We start from the raw sequence: 18,852 nt of genomic DNA on the forward strand, positions 1-18,852 counted from the left end.
TGGTCCAGAGCTCAACAACTAGGCTGACTAAATACCCATAGGGATCCTCCTATCTACAACTCCCCAGAACTGGGATTATACAAGTGGTCACCAACATGCCCAACATTTATTTTTCTTTTTATTTTTTGCTTATTTTTATTTATTTGTTTGAGAGTGACAGACAGAGAGAGAAAGAGGCAGAGAGAGAATGGGCATGCCAGGGCCTCTAGGTACTGCAAACGAACCCTTGTGCATCTGGCTAACGTGGGTCCTGGGGAATCGAGTCTCGATCCAGGGTCCTTAGGCTTCATAGGCAAGAGCTTAACTGCTAAGCCATCTCTCCAGCCCCCAACATTTTTTTTTTTTTTAATGTGGGAGCTGTGGATTGAACTCATGTCCTCATGCATGTAAGCCTTTGCCAACTTTACTGACTAAACTATCTTCCCAGTCCTGTTTTCTTTTAGATTCATTCATCCAGTCTGTTTCTTTTAATTGGACAATTTTGTTTGCTTACCCTCAAGGCAAGGCTATTATTGATAGGCAAGGGTTTATTCTTATAATTGTTGATTTGCATTTAGTTGTTTTCATATTGTTTGTTCTTTTCCTCTCTTGCTTATCTTTGTGGTTTGGTGAATTACTGTATTGAAAATGTTCAATGCTTTTCTATTTCTCTTTTGTGTATCTACTCTTGAGGTAGGATTTACACTTTCATACACTTTAAAAAATTATTCATTTTAGGGACTGGAGAGATGGCTTAAGGGTTAAGGCATTTGCCTGCAAAGCCAAAGGATCCCGGTTCAATTCTTCAGGACCCACATAAGCCAGATGCACAAGGGGGCGCATGCATCTGGAGTTTGTTTGCCATGGCTGGATGCCCTGGTATGCCCATTCTGTCTCTCTACCTTTTTCTGTCTTTAAAATAAATAAATTTTAAACATATATATATATATATAATTTATTTATTTAATTTATTTATTCCTCTCTCAAATAAATAAATAAATAATATATATATACATTATATAAATTATATATATATAAATATATATATAAATTATTTATTTTAAAGAGAGAAAGGGGCAGATAGAAAGTGAGTAAGGGCAGACCAGAGTCTCCTGCCATTGCAAATGAACTCCAGACACATGTGCCATTTTGTACAGCTGGCTTTATGTGGATATCTGGGTATTGAACCTGGACAGATTCTATAAGTAAGTGCCATTAGCCAATAAAGATATCAGCCTCCGTTTTTTAACTGACAATTTTTATATATGAAGATAATGTAATTTGATCATAATTTCTTCCCAATGTCTTCTTTTGTCCCCTACTCCTCTGATCACCCTTCACATAACTTCTTTTTTCTAATAAGAAACTTCTATTTTGAGGACATTTTTTTCACCTTCCATCACCCACATCAAAATGCAGATGAGCTCATTTTCATTGAGTTCTTGGGAGGTGGAGACAGACACTATGTAGTCATAACACAATGGTCACTTTGCTCTGGAAGATAGTGTCCCAAAGTGCTCCTCCCAACCCCTCTGGCTCTTACATTCTTGCCACCTGCTCTTCCTCAATGTCCCCTGTGCCCTGGAGGGGATGCTGTAGATGTCTCAGTTAATGCTGAGCACTCAAGCGTTCACTTAGTCTCAGTACTCTGGCAAGTTTTGAGTCTCCCCAGTAGTTACAGCTGTCTTCAAAAGAAGTTTCTGTGACCAAGGGTGCAATCAGCACTAATCTATGGGGACAAATATAATACAAATATTTGTAGGGCATACACATTTAGCCAACACTAGTGGCTTTTCCCCTACAGTCTACAGCCTTTACAACCACATGTTTTTGGGTAGGTTTTCAGTCTCAGGCATGTATTTTCTCCCATGGAGCAGGTCCCAAACTATCTGAGAGCAGTTGATTTCTGCAGTATGTGTCATGTCACTATTGCACAGGTGGGCACACCTCGGCTGGCTAGTCAGTTGTGTGGCACACGGGAGTAGTTCAGCAGCTGGGTAAAACTGTTGATGAATTTTCTCACCCAGAAGTCTGCATAACTCCAGCACTAGGCTAGCTATCCTGGTGGAGGAAACTTCTAGCTCAGTTCCACCTTGTTTTCTCATTGTCTTGGTACCTATGTGTATTTTTGTCTTCAGCAATAGTCTCTTTCATGAGGATAGTTAGTCTCCTACTTCTGAATGTAGGAGCCCCTAATGTCTTTTGTGATTTTGGTCTGGCGGTCAGGAATTACCAAGTTTTCCTTATCTTGGAAACTTTTTTGTCGTTGTTTTTTCAAGGTAGGGTCTCACTCTACTCACTCTAGCCCCAGGCTGACCTGGAATTCACTATGTAGTCTCAGGGTGGCCTTGAACTCACAGTGATCCTTCTACCTCTGCCTCCCAAGTGCTGGGATTAAAGGCATGCACCACCACACCCGGCTTATCTTGGAAAAAAATTTAAAATTCTATTTAAAAAATTCTGATGGATGTATAATAATCTTGGTTGGGATTTTTTTTTTTTTCCCCAGAATATGTCATTCAATTCCATCCTGGTCTGTGGTATTTATCCTGATAAATCCACTCTAGTGTCATGGGAACATTCTTAAATGTGACTTGGTCCTTTTCTTTTTGCAGATGGACTTTTTTTTTTTTCTGTGTCATGTGCTTTGGCAGTGTAATTATAATATAATGTGGTGATTACCTTTTGTGTTCATGTCTATTTGGTAGTTTTTACACACACACACACACACACACACACACACACACACACACACACATATATATATATATACACTTTTTTTTTTTTTTTACTAAGATTGGTGATTTTTTTTTTCTGGTATTATTTCATTGAGTAGGTTTTCTATGACCTTAAGAGAATGAGTGGGCACACCAGGGCCTCTAGCCCCTGCAAATGAACTTCAGACACATGTGCCAGCTCGTACATATGGCTTATGTGGGGCCATCTCTCCAGCCCTCTAGCTCAGTTTTTCTAGCACTTTCCTGGTTGTTTTGCTCCTAATTTCCTGCTCCTCGACACCCTCTCCTTCATTTCCTATAGCTGTTAGCTTCTTGTTGCTGGGATAAATCACCTGACCGGGGCAGCTTAGGAGAGGAGAGGAGAAAGGCTTCATTTCAGACTTATAGCTTTGAGGGAAAGCTTCATCATGCTGGAGCCCCCAAGGAAGAGAGGACAAGAGCATGCTGGCTCTGGACACCAAAAGGGCTGCTTTTCAAGGTCCATCCCCCCAAAGGTTCCACCAGCTGGGAACTAAGTAGGAAGCTTGATCACAAACACCTGAGGTTATGAGGGATTTTTTTTTTTTTTTTTCCACTTAAGTCACCACACTTCCTTTAGCATTTCTGGGCCTGGAAGATGACCTGTACTCTAAGGTGGAGTCTCATATTTTGGTGGCTGGTCTTGAAAGTGATTCTTGGAGGCAGCACGACACTTGATGTAGACGTAGACAATGGACAGGCCAAGGAAGAACTCTGTGCACTTTCTTTTTGCGTACATGGAATCCTTGTGACATGGGGCATCACCTGCACCACGATGATTCATCTTTGGGATCATTGCTCTTGGAGGCCTTAGTCTTCCTCGGGTCCAAGGACTAAGAGTTTCTAACTTTCTATTCTGCCATTTCAGCCTTCTACTTAAAAAAAAATTATTTATTTGAGAGAGAGGAAGAGGGAGAGAGGGAGAGAGAGAGAAAGAAAGAGGGAGGGAGGGAGGGAGATATATATATATATATATAGAGAGAGAGAGAAACTGGGCATGCCAGGGATTCCAGCACTGCAAACGAACTCCAGATGCATGTGCCACTTTGTGCATCTGGCTTACATGGGTCCTGGAAATCAAACTGAGGTCCTTTGGCATTGCAAGCAAGTACCTTAACCACTAAGCCATCTCTCCAGACCTAAAAAAAATTAAAAGCATATATTTTTAATTTTAGAGAGAGCAAGAAAGACAGAGAGGAGAGAGAGAGAGAATTGGTGCACCAGAGCCTCAGCCACTGCAATCGAACTCCAGACCATGCACCACCTTGTGCTTGCCTCACTTTTGTGCGTCTGGCTAATGTGGGATCTGGAGCTTCAAACCTGGGTCCTTAGCCTTCAGAGGCAAGTGCCTTAATTGCTAAGCCATTTCTCCAGCCACCCACCACAATTCTTTTTTAAAAATTAATTAATTTATTTATTTGGGGGGGGGAGGGGAAAAAGCAGACAGAGAGAGAGAGAGAAAGAATGAGCATGCCAGGGCTTTCAGCCACTGAAAACAAATTCCATTTCTCCAGCCTTAGTTCCCCCTTTTTTTTTTTTTTGCTCTAAAATTTCTGATCCCTCTCAGACCTATTGTTTGCTAGCCCATTTTGTTTTCTCTGATACAAGATTATTTCACCTTGTTTGATTTTTTTCCTACAGCAGGGAAGTTTATTTTTCTTTTTAATATAAAAAGCTAAGATGACATTCTTTCTGATAAATTAGATTCTCTGGTTTGTCAGCCTGCTGCAAGTAAGTGTGTGTATTGAATCTGCTTGTTGACAGTGTGGCCCACACCAAGTGGCCATTTAATGCTAATATCTGAGCAGCAAACTGAGCTGAACCTTCTGGAGAAAGTGTGGTGAAGCAGCCAAGATGACCAGATAGCTGAAGAGATGACCACACACCTGAGCTCCCTAGGGTCTGATGGGAGAACAGACAACAGCTGGACAAGCAGGGCTGCACCAGAGTTCAAACCTTTGCTTCGGCCTTTGTTATGGACACAGCAGGAACTCCACTTACGTTCTGCTTCAATCCTCAGGCTGTCTTCTGGTCTTCTGTGGACAGACGTTCACACAGAGTCCTTCAAGCACCATGGCCTTCATGACTTTTTCATGAAGTTGAGCTGGGTGTGGTGGTGCACGTCTTTAATCCCAGCCCTTGGGAGGCAGTGGCAGGATGATCACAGAGTTCGAGGCCACCCTGAGACTACATAGTGAATCCCAGGTCAGCCTGAGCTAAAGTGAGACCCTACCTCAAAAACAAAAACAAAACAAAATAAAACAACAACAACAACAACAAATCTGATCGTAATTAGTTAGGCTGATGGCACCTGGCTCTTCCCCAAACCACTATTGATACCACTGCAGAAACAAGCCAGCAAACAACAGTATAGAGAGGTAGGCTTGCTTCCCTCTTCCTAACTGCATGTTCAAAAAGGAGCCTTTACTGATCTTAAACACCTGTCAGATGAGTCATACATTGGATTTTTTTTTTGGGGGGGGGGTTTCCAGGTAGGGTCTCACTCTGGCTCAGGCTGACCTGGAATTAACTCTGTAGTCTCAGGGTGGCCTTGAACTCATGGTGATCCTCCTACCTCTGCCTCCTGAGTGCTGGGATTAAAGGCGTGTGCCACCACGCCCGGCTGGATTACTTTTTATATACATGCATACACAATATTTCAAATTGAAAGCAACATTTCAGTGGACTCCAAACTATTAAATGCTGTTGTCTAAAACAGATTAGGAAATTTATGACTGTATAAATGAAATGCACATATTGATATTTAAAATGCATAATTAACCCCCCCCCCAAAAAAAAAACCCCAAAGTTAGAAGTTGAGTAAGTCAGTACTGCAGCCCTGCACTGACTTTCTGATTTCAGAGGCAACTCTATCTGCAGCCTATCTAGAGCTGTTTTGTAAATTTTATTTTTGTTCTCTATGGATCCCTTCAGGAGTTGCTTGTTTGATGTCCTAGTAAGACTTTCTGGGATCTCAGGAGATGGGTCAGGGGGTAAGACACTTGACACACAACTTTGAGTACCTCAGTTCAGATTCTCAGACCCCACATTAAAAGCCAAAAGCTAAGGAGGGTTTCTGTAATCGTTTTATACTCAGGGTGAGAAGGAAGGAGACAGGAGAATCTGCTGGAAGCTTGCAGGACAGCTAGCCTGGCAAACAGAGTGGAGAAGTGAGAGACTCTGACTCAAAAGAGGTGAAAGGCGGGGATCAACTCAAAACCTCATCCTCTGTCCTCCACGTCTGCATGTGTGTGTGCGCACAAGCACACACTCTCCCCCAAAGCAGTAATTTTTTTTTAAAGCCTTTTGCTCTGAGAGATGGCTTAGCGGTTAAAGCACATGCATGCAAAGCCAAAGGACCTAGGTTTGATTCCCCAGGACCCACGTAAGCCAGATGCACAAGGGAGCACATGTATCTGGACTTCGTTTGCAGTGGCTGGAAGCCCTGGTCCGCCCATCCTCCCTCTCTCTCTTTCACTCTGCCTCTTTCCCTCTCTCAAATAAATAAATAATAAATTAAAAAGTTTCTTTCTGAATGAAAGCTGTCTTCTCACATTTTCTGGTGAAAGTAATTTTGATACCAGCTTCCTGCAGGACCTGTAAAATACAACTAGCAATTTTATTGGTGACTGTAGCCTTTCCTTCCAATGGGAGATTCTTTTCAGCTGGCTGCGTTTCTTGTAAATTGGTCCTTGGACTGTAGGATGCTTTTCCTGGTTTATCTAACAATTCACAGGCTTCTTTTGTTTGACCTTCATAGAGTATTTTGCTGTCACCTTTATCCTGAGGGGCCCCGAGGGTAGTGACCCCAGTGGAAACATAGACTAGAATCTTTGTTTTGTGTTATTGTTATTTATTATATACTTTACTGTACAAAAAAATTCAGTGTTGGTCCCATTCTCCTGATGTTATTCTTTTTATATCCCCTCTTGATTTTTCCTTTCTTTCTTTCTTTCTTTTTTTTTCTTCCTTTCTTTTTTTAGCTGTTGCAGTCTTTCCAGCCTTCTTGTGGTCTGGAACGACAATAAATCTTCCCGACCGCACTATGCTATTCTATCTGAATTTTACCCATATCCTGTATTATCTTCCCAATTTTAGTTAACTTTTACTATATTTCCTTAGATCTCATGTTTCTTCTTCAAAAATAACACACTTTTATATTCTCTCTCTTTTTTTTTTTTTTTTTTGAGGTAGGGTCTTGCTCTAGGCCACACTGACCTGGAGTTCACTGTGTAGTCTTGGGAGGGCCTCAAACTCATGGTGATCCTCGTACCTCTGCCTCCCCAGTGCTGGGATTAAAGGTGTGTGCCATCATGCCCAGCTATGTACTTTTTTTTTTTTTTTTTTTAAGCTATGTACTTTTATATTCTTCTATCATTGCCTGGTTTGGGTATCAGGGTGATGCTGGCTTTGTAGGAGTTTGGTAGGATTCCTTCTTTTTCTATTTTCTGGAAAAGTTTAAGAAGCAATGGTGTTAGTTCTTCCATGAAGGTCTGGTAAAATTCACCACTGAATCCATCTGGTCCTGGACTTTTTTTAGTTGGGAGATTTTTCTATAACTGCTTGGATCTCCGTACTTGTTATAGGTGTATTTAAGTGATTAATATCATCTTTATTTAATTTAGGTAGGTCATATAAATCAAGGAAATCGTTCAGATTTTCATACTTAGTGGAGGATATGTTGTTATAGTATGTCCCTATGATATTTTGAATTTCCATGGTATCTTGTGATGCTTCCTTTTTCATCTCTAATTTTATTAATTTGTGTCTCTTCTCTTTCTTTTGGTCAGATTTGCTACAGGTTTATCAATCTTGTTTATCCTTTCAAAGAACCAACTCTTTCTTTCATTGATTCTTTGGATTTTTTTTTTTGTTTCTATTTCATTAATTTCTGCCCTAATCTTTCTTATTTCTTCCTATCTATTGATTTTCGGTTTGCCTTGTTTTTCTTTTTCTAAGGCTTTAAGGTGAAGCGTTAGGTCGTTTACTTGTGACTCTTCTAATTTCTTAATATAAGCACTTAAAGCTATAAATTTACCTCTTAGGACTGCCTTCATTGTGTCCCAAAGGTTTTGGTATGTTGTGTCTCATTATCATTTAACTCTATGAATTTTTTTATTTCCTTCTTGATTTCTTCATTGACCCATTCATCATTTAGTAGTGTATTGTTTAGTTTCCATGATTTTGTGCATGCTCTATAGCTTTTCTTGTTGTTGATTTGTAGTTTGATTCCATTGTGGTCAGATAGAATGCAAGGACTTATTTCAATTTTCCTGTATTTGTTAAGATATGCTTTGTGTCGTAATATATGGTCTATTTTAGACAATGTTCCATGTGCTGCTGCAAAGAATGTGTATTCTGCAGCATTTGGATGAAATGTTCTGTAGATATCTGTTAGGTCCATTTGTTCTATGACTTCATTTAATCCAGGTGCCTCTCTGTTTAGTTTTGCTGGGATGAACTGTCAATTGATGAGAGTGGGGTGTTGAAGTCACCCACTACGACTGTGTTTGGTATTATCTCTGACCTTAGTTCTAATAGCATTTGTTTGATGAAGTTGGGAGCCCCCATGTTAAGTGCATATATGTTTAGGATTGTAATATCCTCCTGTTGGAATGTGCCTTTAATCAATATAAAGTGACCTTCCTTATCTTTCCTAGCTAATGTTGGACTGAAGTCTACCTTGTCAGATAATAGGATAGCATCCCCTGCTTTTTTTCTAGGCCCATTTGCTTGGAACACCGTTTTCCAATCTTTTACCCTAAGATAGTGGCCATCCTTTGTAGAAAGGTGAGTTTCTTATAGGCAACAAATTGAAGGATCCTGCTGCTTAACCCAGTCTGCAAACCTATTCCTTTTGGTTGGGGCATTGAGGCTGTTGATATTAAGAGATATTATTGAAAGGTATGTATTTATTTTTGCCACTTTTTGTAGTTCTTCCAGTTTTAACTTTGCTCTCTTATGTTAATTAAGTTTTGAATATGGTTTGCTTTTCTCCAGGTTCCTTATTTGTGTGCTTTTCTTTCTCTTCAGCATGGAGGATTCTTTCAAGAATTCTCTCTAGAGCTGGTTTTGTCTTCAAATATTCCTTTAGCCTGCTTTTGTTGTGGAATGTCCTTATTTATCCTTCTATTTGAATGGATAGCTTTGCAGGATAAAGTGAACTTGGTTGACAGTTGTTATCTTTCAGAGCTTGGAATACATCACTCCAAGCTCTTCTGATTTTTAAAGTTTATATTGAGTAATCTGCTGTGATTCTGTTGGGCTTGCCTTTGCAGGTAACTTGATTTTTCTCTCTAACTGCTTTCCATATATTTTCTTTGGCTTTTATGTCTGACAGTTTAATTATAATATGGTGAAGAGAGGTTCTTTCCAGGTTTTGTCTGGCTGGTGTTCTAAAGGATTCCTGTATCTGCATTGGCACCTCTTTCCCAATTTGGGGGAAGATTTCTCCTATGATTTTGTTGAAAATGCCTACTATGCCTTTGGAGTGAAATTCTTCTCCTTGTACTATACCCTGAATTCTTATGTTTGATCTTTTCATATTGTCCTGAATATTTTGAATTCCCATTCATATTTACCTATTAGTTTTTCTTTCTCTTTGTTAGACTATTAGATCTGCCACCTGGTCTTCTAGTTTAGCTTTTCTGTCCTCTCCTTCATCCATTCTACTGGTGAGATTTTTTTTACAGAGTTTTTTTAATTTCATTGGCTGTGTTCTTCATTGCTAGTGGTTCTGACTGTTTTTTCTATTTCCTTATTTATGTCTTGTATTGACCTCTTTCTTTCATTAAATTGGTTTCTTCTTGTGTCTTCTTTAATTCCTTTGATTTCATCTTTGTCTTTGTTTGTTTGTTTGTTTTTGTTTTTTGAGCTAGGGTCTCACTCTAGTTCAGGCTGACCTGGAATTCTCTATGTCATCTCAGGATGGCCTCAAACTCATGGTGATCCTCCTACCTCTGCCTCTCGAGGGCTGGGATTAAAGTTGTGCGCCACCATGCCTGGCTGTCTTTGACTCCTTTGAGCAGATTTATAATCATTCTTTTGAAATCTTTCTCAGGCATTTCCTCTAACTCATTCTCACTGGAGGTTATTTCTGATGCAATAATACTTTTTGGTGGATTTACATTATCTTGATTTTTTTGTGTTTCTTGTGTTATAATGTAGATGTTTTTGCATCATGGATTAATTTAATGCTTGGATTTTCTAGTCAGCTGCAGTATTATTAGATGTATCAATCAGTCTGATGTTATATATCTTCAGGGTAGGAGCTTAAGTTGCTAAGTGTTGCTCTTAAGACTCTCAGAGCATCTACTTTTGTGACCCTTGATGTTGGGTGTGCCTGCTATGAGAGTATTCAAGTAGGCTGAGTGAAACAAAATGCAGGCAGATTCTAAAATTTAACTAAACAATGTACACTTTCAATGAAACACAGCTGAGAGTATTCATGCAAGAGTAGGTATGATGACAACCAGATCCTCTCTCAAACTCACAGTCCCATTGGGTATGTGGTGCCCCACACCCTTAATCCTGTCATCTAGTAGGTTAAGATTTCTGGTCTGTTGAAGGTTCCAAGTCAGCTTGTGACCAAGTGAGACACTTCTCTAATGTAGAACAGAAAAGGAAGCAAAGCCATTATAAATCAAGAAGCAACAAATAACAAGCCCAAAATATAGCTTATTTAAGAATGGCAAATCGACCATCCATCAGATTTAACATATAATTTATCCAGATATGGAAGGTGCAATTAGCACTTCTGGGTCCGGCCTATATACCAGGCTTATTTGATGGGTACTGACCTGGTGTAATCCCAGTTACCTTTTGGGATGATTTTGGTCTCAGTTATGCTGTGCTCCTGCTTGGGTCCCTCTTTGGTGCATTGTGGGTTCAAGTATGCTGGCTGGGTCATTGGATCGCTGCTCTGGTCACTGATGCTGGGTGCTGTGATCTCCCTTCCCCAGGTCTCTGGTGCTTGCTGGCTCTTGCGCTGGTAGTGGGGGAGGGGAGGCTGTGGATGGTGGCTCTAGTTCTCCCACTGGTCCACAGGATCCTCCACCTCATGATCGGCTCCTCTGTTGGCCACTATGGTCCTCCCTTCATGTTTCTTGGGTTTGTAAGGAGCTCCAGTGTGAGGGGAAAATCCCCCCACCTGGTTTTTCCTGTGGATCAAGTCAAGCCTAGCGGCTGTGGCCCCACAGACCTGGTGCTGCTGCTGGAGCCGCTTCTGCCTGCCTATGTGGTCTCTGGATGCGCTGGATCTCCTACTTCTCTGCTACAGTTGGTAATTTCTTATACACCTCACGTTTTAGTAGAAGAGTGTATTTAGCTGTTTTATTTATTTATTTATTTATTGGCTTTTTCTCCCCTAGGCTGCTTTGGCTTGGTTCCTATGCCACCATCTTGGATTTTTTTTTTTTTTTTTTTACTTTTATATTCTTTACCAGTAATTTCACCTATGTCAGTTTTGATGGGAGTTGCTAGGGAGTTATATTCTTTCTTTAAATTCTTTTCTGAAGTTTATTTATTTATTTGCAAGCAGCGAGAGATAGAGAGCAGAGAGATAGGCATAGACAGAATGGTTGTGCAGGGCCTCCAGCCACTGTAAACTAACTCCAGATGCATGCACCCTTTTGTATATCTGGCTTTATATGGGTACTAGGGAATTGAACCCAGGTCATTAGGTTTTGCAGGCAAACACCTTAACTGCTAAGCCATATCTCTAGCCCAAGGGAGTTATATTCTTTTTTGTTGTTCTGCATTTTTCAAGGTAAGGTCTCACTCTAGCCCAGGCTGACCTGGAATTCACTACATAGTCTCAGGATGGCCTTGAAATCACAGGAATCCTCCTACCTCTCCCTCCTGAGTTCTGGGATTAGATGTGTGCACTACCATGCCCAGAGGGATATAGTCTTTGGAAGCCTTTGTGTTGCATTGTTCTCTTCATATTTCTTTTGTTCTTAATTGAGATTATGGTGGATTGTGGGTCATGGTTCTCTATTACTTTTATGAGATTGAGGGGAATTTAGGTGGTCATAGGCAGGTAGAGAGTGGGTCTAGGGGACTGCTGACACAGGAATGCACTCAAAGCCAGATGGTCTGTTTTTTAAATTTTCATTTAAAAAAATTAAAAAAATATTTATTTATTTGAGAGCGACAGAGAGAGAGAGAGAGAGAGAGAGAGAGAGAGAGAGACAGACAGAGAGAAAATGGGTGTGTCAGGGCTTCCAGCCACTGCAACAAACTCCAGACATGTGTGCCCTGTTGTACATCTGGCTAATGTGGGTCCTGGGAAATCTAGCCTCGAACCGGGCAAGTGTTTAACTGCTAAGCAATCTCTCCAGCCCAGATGGCATATATTTTTTAAATTTATTTTTTTATTTATTTGAGAGCGACAGACAGAGAGAGAGAAAGAGGCAGATAGAGAGAGAGAGAGAGAGAGAGAGAGAGAATGGGCACCCCAGGGCCTCCAGCCACTGTAAACGAACTCCAGACGCTTGCGCCCCCTTGTGCATCTGGCTAATGTGGGTCCTGGGGAGTTGAGCCTCGAACCTGGGTCCTCAGTCTTCCCAGGCAAGTGCTTAACCTCTAAGCAATCTCTCCAGCTCAGATGGTCTATTTTTAATTGACCACCAGAGCAGAGAAATCATAAAAGCAGAAATTAGGCAAGAAAGGGCAAAAAAAGTTAAAATGGTCAGCTGAAGGCCAGCTGTTTTGAAGGCCACTGCCTTATGTGTCCTGGAAAGTGGTGGGGGAGGGGGTCTAAGCAGATGAGCTAAACTTCAATCCCTCATTACCAGGGCAGAGGGCAAGAGGGAGACCCAAACTCTATAAAAGCCAGTCACCCAGACCACGTTGATGGATTCCAAGCTCTGGGGCACTTTCTTCCCCTCCGGAGCTCTCAAATAACATGCTCAGTTCTCAAACAAAGCCAGCACATTCTTCAGGGCTGAACCAATGATCCTTTTCCTGGAACACTGAAATCTGATTGTGCCGAGTCGTCAGGCATATCCCAAGGGCTGAGGAGCATCACAGAGGTTCAGACAAGGCACTGCATATTCGTACCTCCACCCATGAAAAGATGTAGACGATAGATGAGCTCTGTTGATGGCTGATAAGAGCCATGGGTACTGAGTTCAGTCAGCTGCAGAATTAAAAAAAATATTTATTTATTTGCAAGGAGAGGGGGAGAGAGAGTGAGAGAGAGAGAGAAAAAGAAAGAGATAATGGGCATGCTAGGGCCACTGAAAATGAACTCCAGATACATGCACCATTTGTGCATCTGGCTTAGTACTGGGGAATTGAACCTGGGTTGTTAGGCTTTACAGGCAAACACAGTAAGCACTTAGCCATCCCCAGCCCTCAGCTGAAGACTTTTGATTGGTAATATCAACCTATATCTCCTGAACATATAGGTGAGTTTCAAGCGGGCTGCCATCTTCCATCTGAGGACACAGTGTATGACCAGAGCTCACCATTAGTGTTGATGAGAGAGTATCTAAAACTAAAATATTTTCTTATAAGCTATTTATGCTCACTTTATTCCTACGATATCTATTTCAGTTGCACTGTTTGCACTAGTTTTGTTTGGTTTTAGTAAATAATCTAATCAGGTAGGCTAATCAGATCTACCTCAAAAGCAAAATAAAACAAGGTTAAAAACAAAAGAACTACAAAGCATATATGTTAAAATATAGAAAAAGATTGAAAGTTGAAAAATGAAAATAACATTTGAATACCAATGAAGGAAATCAGATTTCTTCTTAATATTGAAGAAAAAATTATTACAAATCATCGAAATAGAAGCAAGGCTAGTTGAAAATAAGAAGGGACTCAGTGAAGGGGGGATTTGGAAGGGGATAAGGAAGGATCTGACCATGGCATATTGTTTATGTTTATGGAAGTTATCAACAACAGAGTTTTCAAAACTATTATAGAGAAAAATGGATCGCTTTATAAGAAGAACTTGTTGGATTTGCCCAGAAAGCAGAACTATCTAGAATTGGCAGGCATGCAATATTACCTTAGTGTCATAATGTAGGAAGTGAAATAAGAGAATACGATGGCCTGCTAGAAGGGATGTAATGGAGCTAAAGTGTTCCGTGACTTATCGGAGAAAAAATGTAATGGTTAATGTCAACTATTGACACATTAGGGTGCTGGAGAGATGGCTCAGTGGTTAAAGGTGCTTGCTTGCAAAGCCTGTCTGCCTGGGTTTAATTCCCCGACACCCATGTAAAGCTGGAGATGCAAAGTGGCACATGATTGGCACATGCGTGCTCCCTGCACATAAGTATACACACAGGTAAGTAAATAACTAAGTATATATCGACATATGAGGCGTTTATGTCCCTATCTCTAAAGTGCCAATGAATAGAGACAGAGTAGCAAAAACTAGTGAGACAGAAAATAAAATAATAAATGGAATGCTTAGCTTATCAAGAAAGATAAGGGAAAGGAGAAAAAAGTCAAGAAAAAATGAAACATGATAAACAATGGCCAATTTATTTATTTGTTTTTAAAATTTTTAAATATTTATTTGAGACAAAGAGAGAGGGGAAAGAGACAGAATGGGCACACCAGGGCCACTAGCCACTGCAAAGAAACTCCAGACACATGCGTCACCTTGTGCATCTGGCTTATGTGGGATCTGGTGAATCAAACCTGGATCCTTAGACTTCGTAAGCAAGCGCCTCAAGCACTAAGCCATCTCCTCAGCACAACAATGGCCAGTTTTAAGCCAAACCTAACAGTCGGGAAGTTGAGTAGACTTGAGAACTGCATTTGAGGAAATGCTGAGTCTAGGGGAACCAGTGCAAGGTCTAGAAAGCTTTGATATTTTATTAAAATAATATTTTGTGGGGGCGGATGGTGGTGTAGTGTGGCACCCCACATGCTGTCCTGTAACAGGAGGTGATTGTGTTGTGTGTTGTGTGTGGGGGAAGGTGAAGCAAAACTTTGAATGTCCCCTTCCATCCTTCCCTAGCTCTTCAGCCTGGTGTTTGTTTTTGATCTTCTTTACTGATCCCAGAGCTTTCAGGGCTCTGATGATCCTCTGGTCTCTGCTTCCCTGCGGGACTGGGGTTAAAAGTGCGTGTGGCCATGCCCAGCGGTTAATGTGAGGCCTGGAGATTCAAACTCTGCGGCCTCGGTCCCTCATGCTTGTGCAGGAAGCATACTTCACTGCTGAGCCATCTTTCTAGATCTAAAATAATATTTTATTTATTCATTCATTTCTTTGAGAGACAGAGGAGAAGAGGCAGATATAGAGAGAATGGGCAACCAGGGCCTCTAGTCACTGCAAACGAACTCCAGACGCATGTGCCCCCCTGTGCACTTGGCTTACGTGGGTACTGGGGAATCAAACCTGGGTCCATAGGCTTCCTAGGCAAGGGCCTTAACTGCTAAGTGATCTTTCTAGCCTTAAAATAAAAGAGTTGACGTCATTGAAATTTCTACAGTAGTCTGGTAATTGTCTGTCATGTCTGCCTAGGTATGGTTTTCAGACCTGTGAAAGCTGGCAAAAGGAGGCAATGATGACAAAACAGAAGCCAGAGGAAGGCGCTGGAAGCTGTGGAAGAGGTCTGGCACGAAGGTTGGGCAGCCCTGAAGAAGCAGGAAGAGAAGGAAACACTGCGGTTCTGCCAACACTGAAAGCTGAGTATAAATTATAGATGAGACACTTGTGGGTTTCTGATAGGAAACCAGTTCTGAATTTTGTTTACATAGAGCAAATTGTTTATCTTTGACTGATTCTCTGTTGCTGTATTCTAACAATTGATTATAGTGGGTCTGAGTGTGAAATTTTTTGAATTTATTGTCTTGAAGCCAGACATGGTGGCACACGCCTTTAATTCCAGCACTCGGGAAGCAGAGGTAGGAGGATCACCGTGAGTTTGTGGTCACCCTGAGAGACTACATAGTGAATTCCAGGTCAGCCTGAGCTAGAGTGAGACCCTACCTTGAAAAACCATAAAAAGTATATGTGTGTGTGTATATATATATATATATATATATATATATATATATATATATGTATATATGTGTATATATATATGTATATATGTGTATATATGTATATATACATATACATATATATGTGTGTGTGTGTGTGTGTGTGTGTATTTGTAATTAAATTTTAAATTAACATGCATTTCATTTTAAATATTCTTTCTGTGCTGAGGAAATGGTTCAGTGGCTAAAGGTTCTGAAATGCAAATCCTGGTAGTTTGGGTTCAAGTCTCCTGTACCCATGTAAATCCAGATGCACAAAGTAGTGCATGCATCTGAAGTTTGTTTGCAAACTGGTGTGCCCATCTCCCCATCTGTATGCCCCCCCTCTTAATGATTTTTTAAAAAAATTTTTTGTTTGTTTATTTTTATTTATTTGAGAGCAACAGAAGGAGGGAGAGAGAGAGATAGAGATAGATAGATAGAGAGAATGGGCACGCCAGGGCTTCCAGCCACTGCAAACGAACTCCAGACGCATGTGGCCCCTTGTGCATCTGGCTAACTTGGGTTCTGGGGAATCGAGCCTCGAACCGGGGTCCTTAGGCTTCACAGGCAAGCGCTTAACAGCTAAGCCATCTCTCCAGCCCTCTCTCACTTTTAAATAAATAAATACAATTTTCTTTCCAACAGAAGAGATAGGTTTATTTTCACATGTGAAGATTCAGTAATTATCAGAGCAAAATATATTCCTAGAATTTCTTTTTTTGTGTGAGAGTTCTAAGTGCATAGAAATATAACTATCTTAGATGTTACTAATATAGACATGATTTGTGTCATGTTTCAATCAGACGATAATCTTATTGTTGATTATCTATTTCTGCTAATAATAGGAGTATTCCAAGTTTGCCCTTTTTTTAGAAAGTTATTTTTAAAAAGTTTTTGCAAATATTTTATTTATTTATTTGCAAGCAGAGAGAGAGGGAAGGAGAGAAAATGAGAGAGAGAGAGAGAGAGAGAGAGAGAGAATAGACATGCAGGGCCTCTAGCCACATTGTGCATCTGGCTTACATGGGTACTGGGGAATCGAACCTGGGTCCTTAGGCTTTGCAAGCAAGTGTCTTAATAGCTAAGTCATCTCTCCCATCTCTAAGTCTACTCTTTTATCCAAAAACTGTTTTCCACAGGGATTTGTGCTGTAAGTCACAGTGACCTTTGGGTCATCAATCAGGATTTTACTGTCATTCTCTTGTTTTAACTAATACCATTATCATCAAGTCTTGATGATTCTATAGAGACAAGCAGAGATTTTCAATTGGATTCCAACCAAAAGGATAGATTCTGACTAGAGGTGAAGAAATTCAGCCATTTTCTTTGCGGGTTTATGAGCCTGTGAGTCTTCCGGCTATCTGAGCTTACCTGACCTTCTAAGTGAGAAGGATTTTCTAGGGCACTAAGGTCTTGGGTATGCTAATTAGCTTGATTTAACCATGTCATATGCATTAATACATCAAAATATCATGTTGTAGCTCATAAATCCATACAATTTGTCAACCAAAAATACTGATAAATCATTAACAAAATATCCACTAGAGGCCAGTGTTTGTCAGATTGGTCTCTGAAACTTAAATTCAGTTTGTTGAGATGCACACACACTCAAAAACCTGCTGTTTTGGTTGGTCTTCTTTATTCAGGTCATTCATAACTTTTGCATGTGAATATCTCACACTCAAGAAATTTGTCAAGAAGGTTTTTCGTTTGGAAGTATAAAGGAAGTTCCAACGTGCTTCTCTTCAGAGGTCCTAACTTTGTGCCCAGCCTCCGCATGACTGAAGCTCTGCTTGAGAAATTTCTTTTTTGTTTTATTTTTTTGAGGTAGGATCTCATCCAAGCAGAGTCTGACCTGAATTCACTATGTAGTCTCAGGGTGGCCTTGAACTCATGGTGATCCTCCTCCTACCTCTGCCTCACATGTGCTGTGATTAAAGGCGTGTGCCACCATGCCCGGCTCGAGAAATAAATTTTTTACTTGTAGTCATCATGGAGACAAGAGCTTCCTTATATTTATTTATTTATTTACATTTTTTTGTTCATTTTTGTTTATTTGAGAGCGACAGACAGAGAGAGAAAGAGGCAGAGAAAGAAAGAGAATGGGCACGCCAGGGCCTCCAGCCACTGCAAATGAATTCCAGACGCTTGCGCCCCCTTGTGCATCTGGCTAACGTGGGTCCTGGGGAATCGAGCCTTGAACTGGGGTCCTCAGGCTTCACAGGCAAGCGCTTAATGGCTAAGCCATCTCTCCAGCCCCTTATTTATTTATTTATTGACAACTTCCATAGTTATAGATAATAAGCCATGATAATTCCCTTCCCCCAAGAGTTTCCTTATACATGACATGCTGATAAGGTGTCAAGCAAGAAAAATAAGCTTGAAGGTTAGAAATTTATGAGGGTCAACCTAGCATGATTATATTTTATTTCTGAAGTTGGATGAAAATTTTCTGCTATTTATTTTTTAATATATCTAAATTGCTTCCTAAAAAGTAGTCCACACATGTTGACAAATTGGAAGAACACAGAGAAAGAATTTAAGCCCAATAGTGCTGGGGAGGTGGCTCACTGGATAAAGGTGATTTCTGTATAAGCATGAGGACCTGAGCTCTATCTCCAACATTCATATAAGAGTCTGGGCAAAGGGCTGGAGTGATGGCTTAGCAGTTAAGTTGATTGCCTGGGAAGCCAAGGGTCCCAGATTCAATTCCCCAGTACTCATGAAAGGCAGATGCAAAAGGTGGAGAATGTGTCTGGAGTTTGCAGTGGCTGGAGGCCCTCTCTCTCTATCTGCCTCTCTCTCTCTGTCTCAAATAAATATAAATAAATAAATAAAATTATACACACACACACACACACACACACACACACACACACACACACACTTGAAGAAGCTGGGCATGGCTGTGCATACTTGTAACCCCAGCACTGAGTACGCAGAGACGGGAGGCTCACGGGGGCTCTCTGGTTGACAAGTCTAACTGAAACAGGGAAAATCCACTTCAGTGAGAGGTTCTGTCTTGGGGAAATAAGGCAGAAGAGTGATAGAGGAGAACACCTGACATGTTCCTCTGGCCTCCATGCACATGCACATGAGTACACACATCTGCATGCACACATGC

The sequence above is a fragment of the Jaculus jaculus genome, chromosome 8 (genome assembly GCF_020740685.1).
Source record: "Jaculus jaculus isolate mJacJac1 chromosome 8, mJacJac1.mat.Y.cur, whole genome shotgun sequence".
Lineage (NCBI taxonomy): Eukaryota > Metazoa > Chordata > Mammalia > Rodentia > Dipodidae > Jaculus > Jaculus jaculus.